Source organism: Sminthopsis crassicaudata, chromosome 3, assembly GCF_048593235.1.
Source record: "Sminthopsis crassicaudata isolate SCR6 chromosome 3, ASM4859323v1, whole genome shotgun sequence".
NCBI lineage: Eukaryota > Metazoa > Chordata > Mammalia > Dasyuromorphia > Dasyuridae > Sminthopsis > Sminthopsis crassicaudata.
The window spans coordinates 182,395,644-182,408,023 of NC_133619.1; the positions used below are offsets into that span (position 1 = coordinate 182,395,644).

The 12,380-nt window shown below is 33.8% G+C and overlaps 1 long non-coding RNA gene across 2 annotated transcripts in view; it reads left to right on the plus strand.

Moving 5' to 3' along the window:
- Window positions 1-12,380, plus strand: part of LOC141560909 (uncharacterized) — a 57,078-nt gene that overhangs the window by 25,095 nt on the left and 19,603 nt on the right. For both annotated transcript variants that reach the window (XR_012487882.1, XR_012487883.1), the window contains exon 2: window positions 9,491-9,638. This is a non-coding gene — a long non-coding RNA (uncharacterized LOC141560909). The remainder of the gene's footprint in view (window positions 1-9,490; window positions 9,639-12,380) is intronic.

Below are 12,380 nucleotides of genomic sequence, written 5' to 3' on the forward strand. Positions count from 1 at the left end.
CTCACCAGGAGCAAACAGACCATATTTTAGAACAACTGCCTGTCAAATTTTTGTTTCTCAAAGATGTACAGTTGCAGAAAAATATCTAGAAAACATATTTCTACTGGTTGGCATTGCTTTTTATGACTTCTGTCAAAACTACAAACAGCACAGTTATAGGCTGAAATACCATAGGTCAGATTTCAATGAGAAAGACAAAGATACTATACAAAGATAATCGCTTCTTTTCCTGAAGGACATTAACTCTAATGCTCTAAATAGCATCATCAAAAACAGGGATAGAGCCTGCACTGCATCTTTCCTTAAGCAATTAAGTTACTGATATGCCTTTTACATTTATTTACCTTGATGGAAAGATATGTTTACTCAACCTGAGTACAAATCAACATGAGGAGGCGGAAGTTCAGAGTAAATTTGACTAATGATGTTGTGTTTTCATACTTAGAAGGGAGGGAAAAAAAAAAAGGTTTTTTGCCTTTGATGCCATTTTCTCTCCATTGGAAGAGATCTGAGATGATCTAAACTGTCATGTGAGAGCCTTAACGTGTTCAGCTCTTCTTTGATTCTCTCTGAGTGCCTTTCTAGGTTGGTTCCTACCTCTTTCTATAAATACAGTGTTCAGCACTTCAGTTGCTTAGCAAACCACGCTTAAACTTTCCACCCAGCAACATTTATGTAGAGAAATCTTTGAGGAGAATATTGGGGAGACAATGATGACAAATTTGAAGAATATTTCTCTAAGGAAAGTGATTGGGGTGATTTTGAGTATGACTTTTCCCCCTCCTTGCTCAAGGTGACAATATTTTGGTTTATCTTTTTATTAGAAGGGTTCATATTATGTGAGACATAGCTGTAGTGGAGGGGAAGCAGGTCTTGGCATTGGGAGTGTGTGGGAGTAGTTCAAGTCCTGACAAAGCACATTTAATGCAATGTACTTTCATTTAGTGCTTACTATGTTCCCAATACTTTTCTAGACTCTGGGAATATAAAGACAAAATTGAAGAGTCCCTGACTTCAAGATACTCATATTCTTCTAGAGATTATGTTTCGCATACTGGCTATGTCATTATGGGCTAATCAAATGACTTCACTGTCTCAAACAGGTTTTAGATTGTAAATTACAGACCAATTGGTGATGTGTACAGCCTTGGATTATTGTAAGGCCTGTGGAAGAATAAGTGAAATCACATGCCTCAAAATGCCATGGAAGAAAATTACTTTACAAATATTGTTATTTTTGTTACTTCATTGTATAGAGGAAACAAAGTATATTATTCTAGAGAAGATGTATTAGAAACCCAAAATGTTCCTCTCACCCGACTGTACCTCCAAAGATCAAATCCGTGATGTTTTTCAAGCAGTCCAGAAAATTGAGAAGATATACAATTTAATTAGTAGACCTGAGGAAAAGTTGAAAAGATTCATTTGGCTTCTAATTGAATATCCTGACAATTTGTCTACATTGACTTTCAGATAGAAGATATATTGTATGTTCCTTGCATTATTATAATGATTTTGTAAACTTTTCATTTGTCCTAATATTAAAAAAAAGTATTGCTGAAAAAATGAAACCTATGGATCTGGCAATCCTAAAGGAGAAAAAAAATGTCAATTCAGAAATATTGTGTTCTATTCCAATATAAGTATTGGGTTCAGAAATCAAGGTGATTTTTTAAAGCTGTTATTATTTAAGGGGAAAAAAGACCTGCATACTACAGCAGTGGCCCTGAATATTCCTGTAGATCACATTTTGATGTTCTAGATAGGCAGTTCTATAATTATCACTATGATGCATTTTACGCTCTGAAGACACTCACAAACAATACTTCCATGGATAAAATGACCTGTTTTCCATCCTTTTGGGTATAAGGAAGAATTTCCAGAGAGAAAAGATAATTAAAGAAGATTGGAAGAATATCTTTTCTTAGAATCTCCTCTCTAAGCAAGATATGTGCATCTGGAGTGGTTTAGATTTTTTTTTTAAACTAAAAGTAAAACATGAATTAAATGACCTCTTTAGGCCAATGAGTATATAAGATGCAATAGCCAACATTTTGTTCTTCAAATTATTTCATTTGATAAAATATTATGGAGAATAGCTATTTTCAAAGAATATACAATAAGAAAGAATGAAGTTAAAAAGTATTTAAAATTTTTTCATGAATTTTAATGTTTAGCTTGGTTCATTTTGATAAACTGATAAATTAATCTAAAACACTAAGTGAATTTTATGAATTTATCAATATAGTCAAACTAGTTTGGCTTATGTTTTCATTAATATAATAATGTTGCCATTATTAACATTTTCTTTGGTTTCTTTGATTTGATTTGATTTTCTTTGATTCAAATTGAGCAATTTAATTGAAATGGGAGGAGGAGAATGCAGTTGTGCCATGCAAATATAGACAAAAAAAATTTCTTATGAAACAACCTGTTATATAGTTGTTTATAAAGTGTCCTATAATTGTAACCAATATCAGAATGCATTTATAAGGGGAGGAAAATAGTGCTTTTGATCTGGAAGGGAACTTAGAGAGATTCAAGTCCAATTTTTAAATTTTATAGTTAAGGAAAATAAGGCTCAGAGAGACCCCAGGTCACACAAGTGGTCAGTGGTGGAGTTAGGATGAAACAGGCTTCTATAAGTCTGATCAGGACTTTTTCTACTATATTGCCATCAAACATTAACGTAAGAAATTAGTAAAAAGTTGGAGGTTATGGAGCAAGGGCATTCTAGAAAACTTAGAAGTAGTCTTGGAGTATTAAAGGTATTAAAAGCATTTCCCTAACTTTATTTTCATTTTATATCTTTTTATTTTCTTTCTTATCTATTAACATTTATACCATAAGTAAGAGATGGGCTTTTCTTGTTCTTTTCAGTATATTTAGAACCCTGTGTTACCTCTTTTATCTTTCAGGGACTGTCACTATGGATTTTCTTTCCACAGGATTTTGACTATTTTAAAACCAGAACCTCACCCAGTTCAATCTTGTTTTTGTCTTTTTCTGTTTAGCCATATTCTTGTTCCAAAATTATTTCTCATTTCCCTTATTCTCTCTTTCAAATTTCTCTAATGAACTTTCTATATTTTTTCCCTTTCACATTTCCTGTTATTTTAGTTTTCCATTCTCTTTTTAGCATTCTTTTAGGCTCCTCTATTCTCCCTGACCCCGAATCTCTATTTTTCTCCTTTATTTTGACTTGTATGTATCTGTGTACACATGTGTACACATATATTGCGTATATGTGTTTGTACATGTGTATCTTTGTCAAGAAAACTCCCAATGGGTTCATGAAGAATTGGACATGACAGAAACGACTGAACAACAGTGAGCGCTGAAAACTTGTAAGGAGATTCTGAAGCTCTAACACAGTAGTCAGACCAGGAACACTTGTTGCTACTAATCATAATACCTTACATTTGCATAGCATTTCAAACTTTGCAAAAGAAATCCCTATGGATTTTTTTCATTTTATTTACACAATTATTTGTAAAGTAATTAGATTCTTTCTTAAGAAGAGAACTAGAACTTCATATTGAGTTGACTGAATTCCTAATACAAAGTGGCTCATTTAGGGGAAAAGAAAAGCCAATGGTCACTGTGAGGAGGCTGGATAGTCAGAAGTTGAATAGAGTGTGGAAAATTGGAGGCATTCAACCTTATAGAAAAGAAAAGTTTTATTTTTTATTCCAGAGTCCAAAGGAAAAAAAAATTCCTTTTTCTCCTTGTTGTTGTTGGCAAGAATCTATAAGGCTTCCACTCAAATTTAAAACACAGAGCCAAATTTTTAGAGTTTATTTTTCATATGTTTCATTTTTATGAAATTAGAATTATGTGTGTGTGTGGGTGTATAAATAAAGTATGTAAAAAAATGTGAGGCCTACTAAAATACAGACAATTTAGCTTTAATCAATGAAATAATCTTAATTCCCTCATTTCATTCCTAGGAAATACTATGAATAGCAATTGTGGTAATGATGATGAAGAAGACCATGATAATCACATGTGTATATATTTCCCCATGTGGTAATAAAGAACTCATATCTTCCTTAGATAAGATTTCTCCCAAAGAAAACTGAGAAATATGCTACAGTTTGTGGAGGATATATTTAATAAGGACTACTTACAGATAATAATAGGACTTACTTTTCATGTGGACACAATTGTACAAGAAGAATTGGTCTGTTATGGGCATATTTCTGTTTCTGAGTTAGGGATAGGATTTCACCTCAAAATCATTAGGATTTAGTTGGTTTTGGAAGAATTGTCCAATTTGGAAATTAAGGCATCTCTTTATTATGGTTATGTAAATAGAATAGGTTTTTATATGGCTGTGGTAGGCTTTCTGAATTCATCTTCTAGCTCACTAATATTTTTGAAGAAGGAAGAGAAGAAAAGTGAGTTTTCTCAGTATGAGCAATATAATACTCCCATACAAACTCTTGTGCTAAGATCTCTGTTGTTCCTGACACTTTGAGGATTAATAGTGGAAATTCAGAGAAGTCTTTAGATATCCTTTAAAGTCATATAACCTATTCATCTTTATAAGTTGAAAATTTTCCAGATGAGGATTATAAGAACAAAATGATTATAAAGAACAAAAATTTGCTTGGTCAGTGAGACTAAAATATTTTCTATGAATTTCTCAAGAATGTTTTTTTTTTTTTTAAGAGAGTGTATTTCCCTCAACTCTTTTTCTCTCCCAGTGCCATATGCATAAAGTTTAATCAAGAAACAACATCTTTGTTGACAGATTCAGCCCAGCTGTATAAATGAGAAAATAAATGAGGAAATGAGGAAATAAATATAAAGGAAAAAGAGAAGACTGATGTATAAAGTAGACTTTCAAGGCTTTGACAAAAGCTAGTGGAAAGGAGAGATGGGAGCCAAATTCCAAGTTCTCAATTGGTATTTCATCTGTTAGTATTATCAAATAAGATAATATATAAAGTACTTTGAAACTTTAGAGCCATATGTAAATGCTAGCCATTAACATCAACTTATGTGTGACCTTAACTGGGGTCATTTTCTCTTTGTGGGAGGAGACTGGGCTTTGAAAGTAGTTAGATTTTTACAGGAATGAAGTTTGGCTGTCCCTGGGGTGTGGAGGTGGGATATTAAAGGATATGAGAGACTAATGCCCCAGGAGTCAGCAAGGCTATAGAAATAAAAGAGAAGGGGAAGCAAAAAATAATATTATTGCAACTGATAGCTGTCATTGGCTTAGAGTTGGGTTGGGCTTTTTCTTTCTTGAATGTGTGTTCTCTTTGTCCCAAAGTCACTTCTTTTCTCTGGCATCTGTAATTTGAAGTAGAACAGTATTCCATTGATAGCTTAAAAGTCAGCAAGCTGTGGAAAAGAGACTCTTCTAACGTGTGTGTGATGATAGTTTAAATTCAGATGTAATAGGCCAGTTGTACCCCTAAATCTACAGATAAGCTGTCATACCTTTTAAGAATGGGATCTATAACTGGTAGGATTAAGTTCAGAGCTCTAAAGCACATGGTAAGGGAGAGTAGAGAACAATTACCCATGAAGAGGCATTATCCAGTGACTTTGAATGTAGTTTGAATTAAATTATCCAGAATGGCTGTCTTCACGACCCAAATTCACTAGATAATTATTCCACTGTCAGTTTCAATTTTGGGGTAGGCTGGGGGGGTATTCTAGGCCTAAGGGAGGATTTGAAGAGACAGGCTTTGGAGGTGATTATTCTTATTCCTGGTCGTCAAAATAGGGTGCATTGTCCAGAATACTGATCAAGATTTAGATTCAATATGAAGCCTTAGGATTCTTTGGGGATAGATGGCATCTTGGGCCACTGCCCATAGCTTGTGTAGCTCTTGGCATTTGAGGAAGGCTGACAGGAATTTCTGTCTTTGAATTCTTCAGTTGGAAGTAGGCAAGGTAGGGCAAAAGAGTGGAGTATTCCTGTGCTAAGAAGTTTTTTTTTTGTCCAGTCTCAGAGCTTTTTATTCATTCTCTCTTCCATTATTAATAAAACAAGGATGTTATTATATTACTGATCCTGGGCCCAATTGAATATTTGCCAAAAATTCCATGCTTCCACCTCACACGATGCTTATTCTTTCTGGGATTTGTTTTTTGAATCAGTTTACTTCTTCGTGGTCCAATAATCACTAACTGGAATTCTCTCCATTTTTCATCTTTCATCATTAGAAAAAAATATGGTATCACTTGCAGTCAAGAAATAAATATCACAAAATGAAAGGCAATATTTACTGAACGAAAACAACTCAGAGCCTTACTTTTCTGATGAATAGGAATGAGAGGTGATTTAGGGCTCAGTGCATTAAAACAGTGAGTTAGTTACATCCATACCCCAATCTTCATAAGAAAATTAAACAACTCCTTTTATGTAAGTGGGGGGTGGCTTGATGAGCTCTTCAAGTCAGTTATAAAAAGTGTATTGGCAAGGTTTGAAGGAAATACATAAAGGAGATCAAAAATTTTTATTTTGAATTTAGATTCACAGCTGGAACTTCAAGGAGCACTGGAGTGAGTAACTAAGTAATAGATACTTTTAGTAGTATGAATTCTTTTTATTCACTTTGTTCATTGTGTAACATATAGCTCTTTAAGTGTCTATTCCAAAGCCAAAGCTGTCCTTCCCACCAAAAATGTGACTTTGGTCCCACTGGAACTTGAAGTCAGAAGGCATTACAAATGATTGTGAATTCTCAATACAGAGTTTAGAACATATACAATTATATGTTGCTGGGTATTAAATAATAAATCTAGTTGCCTCTTACCTTTAAGATCTTTGCTTCTTTCAAGTTTTAAATATGAAGTCACACTTTCTATTCTGCATATACAGGAAATACTTCATCTAAATCACTATCTGGATTCTTTGTCCATTCATTCACATTTACATTCACATTCACTTCTTCTTTTCTCTAGTTGTGGATTGTACTTTTGTGTGTATTTGTTGTTTTTCCAAATTTTGCTGAAAGTTCTTTCAATGTTTCTTTGTATTCCTTAAACTTTTTGGTTTCTGTAATATTAAAACTCTTTCTCCCTCTCTGTCTCTCTCCCAAAACCCAAAGGACCAAATGTATCTTCTTTAGAGATGGGTGATTATAATACCTAACATTATTGCAACAGACATAGAATTTGGAGGGGTGGGAGGATTTACTTGTTTTTTGTTTACCTTGCTTAGCTCAACACCCAGAATTGTGTATAAATTCTGAAGGAAATCTTATTTGCTGACAATAGGGTGAGAATCTTGTTCATATGGAGAGCCTGAGACAGAAGGTGATAAACCTAAAATGTCAGGTCAGATTCCCATCTTTGTTCTCATTATGTGAATTCCCCAGCAAAAGAACTATATGTTATAAAACAGGTTTTTCCATGGAAAAGCAAGCTATTGGCACAAATTCAACTGAATTCCCAAAGAAATTTCTCACAGAGGTTCCTCCATAAAATTACAAAGACTGGGAATGTTGCCCATTATTGTTATTAATTTTTTTTCTTTTTTGGTAAAATGTCTTCTGGCTTCTTTCAGAGCCATATCCTTTTCAAAGATCTGCTGTCAGGGTGAGAGCAGCTGAAGTTGAAATATCCTGAATGCTAAATGTAGCTAGAATGGAAACTTTTCTTGAATTAAAAAAAACAAACCAGTGAAATATTCATAGAATCTTAATATGATTCCCCCTTCTCCTCCCTGGTTGTTGTTTAGCAGTGACTGTATAGAGGGTGAGGTAAAATGTCAAAGCCAGTCTGTATGTAGCATAAGAAAATTTGAAAGGGACCTACAATTTTTGTTTATGTTAAGAGTGGCACTATAGCAACAGGAGCCAGTGACTTTTATTAATCAGGAAATGATGTTCTCAGTGCTTTGTGGCCTCTAGCTTTATGACTTGAATTGTTAAAGGATGTTTGCTGCAAGTCTTAGTGTATTCCTTAAGATTCATGTATTTCCCTTGGTTTGGAGCAATGGATGATATTCTCCCAAACTGTGTACCTAGAGAAATGAGATGATCCATCTATGCTAATGACATCATACTTGGTATATATTTTGTGTTTATTTTTATGTGTACATATTATTTTCTTATATCTTCTCTCAGAAAGGACTGAGGTTTGGTGAGATCTTGTTAGACTGATATTTTTTTTAGCTGTTGTTAAAAGATTCTTTGTTGAAAAAACTTTTAGTCTATTCCAGATTATCTAATTTAGTGGTTCTTAAACTTTTTTTTTGTCTGAAGACTCCATTATAATCTAATTTTATTTTGAAAATTAAAATGTTTTAGTATCATTATGAAAAGTTTGATGTGATCCCCTGAAAAAGTTCCCAGGGAATCTAAGTGTCCTCAGATTATACTTGGAGAACCAATGATCAGTGGATAAGTGATATAGACAGTAAATAGTGGAGGCAGGATATGAATCCAGAAACTCCGCCTACAAATCTAGGCCACTCTACTATGCTATATTACTTTGTTGTAAATCTGATTTGGATAGTGATTGATCTTGAAACATTGAGCTAGTCACTCATTTTATTTTAGATTCTAATGCTTAAAATATGGATCTGATGAAACCCCTAATAAATTAATTACTATACGATATTCTGCAAGTTTAGATAAAACCTCGAGATGCAAGTTACTTGTTTACATTTTCCTTGGAAAGATTTGCCTGATTTAGGTACTTTTGTTTTTCCTTTTTGTAAAATAAACTTGTTACAAAAAATTGTAAAATTTGGCAAATAAGCCATGGAAGCACAAATCCTAATGTATGTCAGGCATTATCACTGTTTCAAGAGATCATCCTTTAAAGTCCACCAGTAAACGTTATTTACATATTTACAATATAAAACCCTTTTTGAAAACTAGTATACCATTTTCATTCTCTGCTTTCTTCTTCTTCCCTCCCCACCATAACTCTATTTTAGTCTATGGTTAATTTAACATTAACCATTTAGCAAATCACTGCCTCAGTACATTGACTGAAAGCTCCATCTGGCTATCTTGACTGGTTAGAGTACCATGCTAATGAGGTCATGAATTCCATTCCCACTGGGACAAGTTAAAATCACTATATTCCACTGACCAGAAACTTCACCCCTGTCCTTTGTCATCCATCCCCAAATATATGTTGGTCTCAAGTAGGCTTCAGACCATTAGACAATCTTATTGGATGAATTAGTAGAAACCCATTAAGTCTAATAAAACAACTCAAAACACATTATTGATAGAGGGTCAGCACTATCATTTCTATATGTGAAAAAGAACACATAGGGTCCTAAATGATACCCAAATGGCCTTAGAGAATTCATGTAGCTCCCTTCTTTAGGAATAGGGTGGACACTAGGCAAAATTTGTCTTAATGTTTTTAAGCATTCCAGGTCCTATAAATCAAAGGGACATATAGAGTTTAAATTTGGAAAAGAACACTTTTAAATATGACAGCTCACATTTATGTGTTATGTTATGGCTCCAAGCAATTTAGATATATTATATCTTTTCATTTTCAGAATAATGCTGCACTACAGTGTCAATATTATTATTCTCATTTCACATATGGGGAAGCTGATACAACCCAGACAAGTTAAGTATCTTGCCCAGGTTGGGCAAGTGGCAGATTGCAGAGTCAAGATTCAAATTCATTCTTCTGAGTTCCAGGTTAGTGTTTCTTTTTAGAACATTCTGCTTGTGTGAAATAGAGATTGAAAGTATGGGGAACAACCTAATGGTCTTTTTATTACTTTTAAAAACAAAAAACCTTGGACTTATTATAAAAATATCTTTGATAGATTTCTTAGTATATAGGACCTAGTTCTGTCCTTATTGTAAATTGCTTCTTGACACATTGTGTCAAGTACATTAAGTGCAAAGGAAAGCATGTTGATTTTTCTATATGAGTAGGGTACCATTTATATATTGCCACCTTAGAGGCCTTAGGGCAAGGTGAACTTACATTGCTGATGTTTTTGCTAATACATATATTTCTTCCTGCATGTGTTATCTAATTCCCTTTGTTTTTTCTTTTTTTTTTTTTTCTACATCCACTTCCTATTTTGCTCTTCTGTCCTCTACCTTAAACATTTTTTATTGATATATTTTTGCTTTAACATCACCTTATGTGCAATTATATCTCTTCTCTTTACTCAGTGATCAATTAGTTGGAACAAATAATTAGGATCAGAGGATTATTGACTAGGAGCCCAAAGGGAGTTCAGAGGGCATCTAGTCGAAGGCATCTACTCTAACTTTAGAGGGCATCTGGTCTAACTCCTTCATTTTATAGATGAGGAATCTGAGACACAGAGATCTTAAATAACTTAGACTCATAGATTTAGAACTGGAAGGAATCTCACAGGATATTTAACTTACCCCCACACATTTAAAGATGAAGAAACTGGGGTTGGTGGAGGTTGAGTAGCTTGCTCAATGTGATACTTTTTTTGGTGTGTAATCCTAATCATATTCTAAAAATTGGGCATGTAGCAGGCAATGTGCTAAGTCTGAACTCAGGATGACCTGAATTCAAATCTGGCCTCACATACTTACTAGTTGTGTGAAACTGGGAGGGTCATTTACCCCTGTTTGTCTGAGTTTTCTTATCACTCAAATGAGCTGGAGAAGGAAATAGCAAACCACTTCAGTATCTCTGCCAAGAAAATCCCAAATGGATTCATGAAGATTTGGATATGACTTAAATAACTCAATACCAGTACCAATATTCTCAATTTATAGTCCAACTCACTTTCTTGGAAGTATCATAGAATAGTGAAAAGAATCCATTCCTTAAAACACAAGACAGCTCTACTCCTGACTTGACTATTAAGTAACTTTATGTTTGACCTTTGGTAAATCACATTACTTCTTTTTTCCCCCTTCTTTTTATTTATTTATTTATTAAAGCTTTTTATTTACAAAACATATGCATGGGTAATTTTTCCAACATTGACCCTTGAAAAACCTTTTCTTCCAAATTTTCCCCTCCTTATCCCAACTCCCTCACCTAGCTGGCAGTTAGTACAATACATGTTAAATATGTGAAATACATGTTTAGATCCAATATATGTTTACATATTTATATAGTTATCTTGTTTCACAAGAAAAATCAGATCAAGAAGGAAGAAAAAGAAAAACTGAGAAAGAAAACAAAATGCAAGCAAATAACAACAGAGAGAGTGAGAATGCTATGTTGTGTTCTACATTCAGTGCCCACAGCTCGCTCTCTGGATGTAAATGGCTCTTTTCATCACTAAGCAAGTGGAACTGGTTTGAATCATCTCATTGTTGAAGAGAACTATGTCCAACAGAATTGATTGTTGTATAATCTTGTTGTTGCCATGTATAATGATCTCCTGATTCTGCTCATTTCACTTAGCATCAGTTCATGTAAGTCTCTCCAGGCCTCTCTGAAATCATCCAGCTGGTCATTTCTTACACAACAATAATATTCCATAGCATTCATATATCATAATTTATTCAGCCATTCTCCAATTGATGGGCATCCACCCAGTTTCCAGGTTTTTTTGCCACTACAAAAAGAGCTGCCACAAACATTCTTGAACATATAGGTCCGTTTCTCTTCTTTAAGATCTCTTTGGGATATAAGCCCAGCAGTAATGCTGCTGGATCAAAGAGTATGCACAGTTTGATAACTTTTGAGCATAGTTCCAAGTTGCTCTACAGAATGGTTGAATCTGTTCACAGTTCTACCAACAATGTATCAGAATCACATTACCTCTTATGCCTTTCCCACATTTGTAAGATGTTGGGAATTGAGTAGATCAGAGGTATCAAACTTAGCAGGCTGCTACTCCCAAGCAAGTTTGAATAAGATTAAGATATAATTGGAAAATATGTAACAAAATTTTTAAAAAATATTGTATTACATTTTGTGGTTTTTCTAAGTCAATATGACTGGCAGTGATTCTTTTCTATTTGAGTTTGATACAACTAGCCTAAGGTGAGCTTTAAGGTCTCTTCTACCTTAAAAATTCTACAATTCAATCAATTAACATTTAATTTCAATTCTTTTTTTCCCTTAGTTTAGAAGAAAAAAAACAACTAACATTTAAAACAAAGTATACCCAGTAGTCAAAATGGGCCATAAATATAAGTAAGAAATTAGAGCAATTAACTTCTTTATAGCATTGTCTGATCTGGCATGAGAGTAAATTAATCATGTCAGATGTCTTTTGAGCTTACTGGTTATAATAGTACATTTCACTGGCACAGCTTGTTAGGTCAGTCATATAACTCCTACTAGCAAAGTACCATTGGGTAATTTAATTGAATCTGTGACTCATTTTCCTATAGAACTTTGCTAGAGGGAAGAGAGATAAGTAACCTCAAGTCTTCGATTACCTAATTAGGTAATGCTAAATTATTAGGGTTATTTTCTATTTA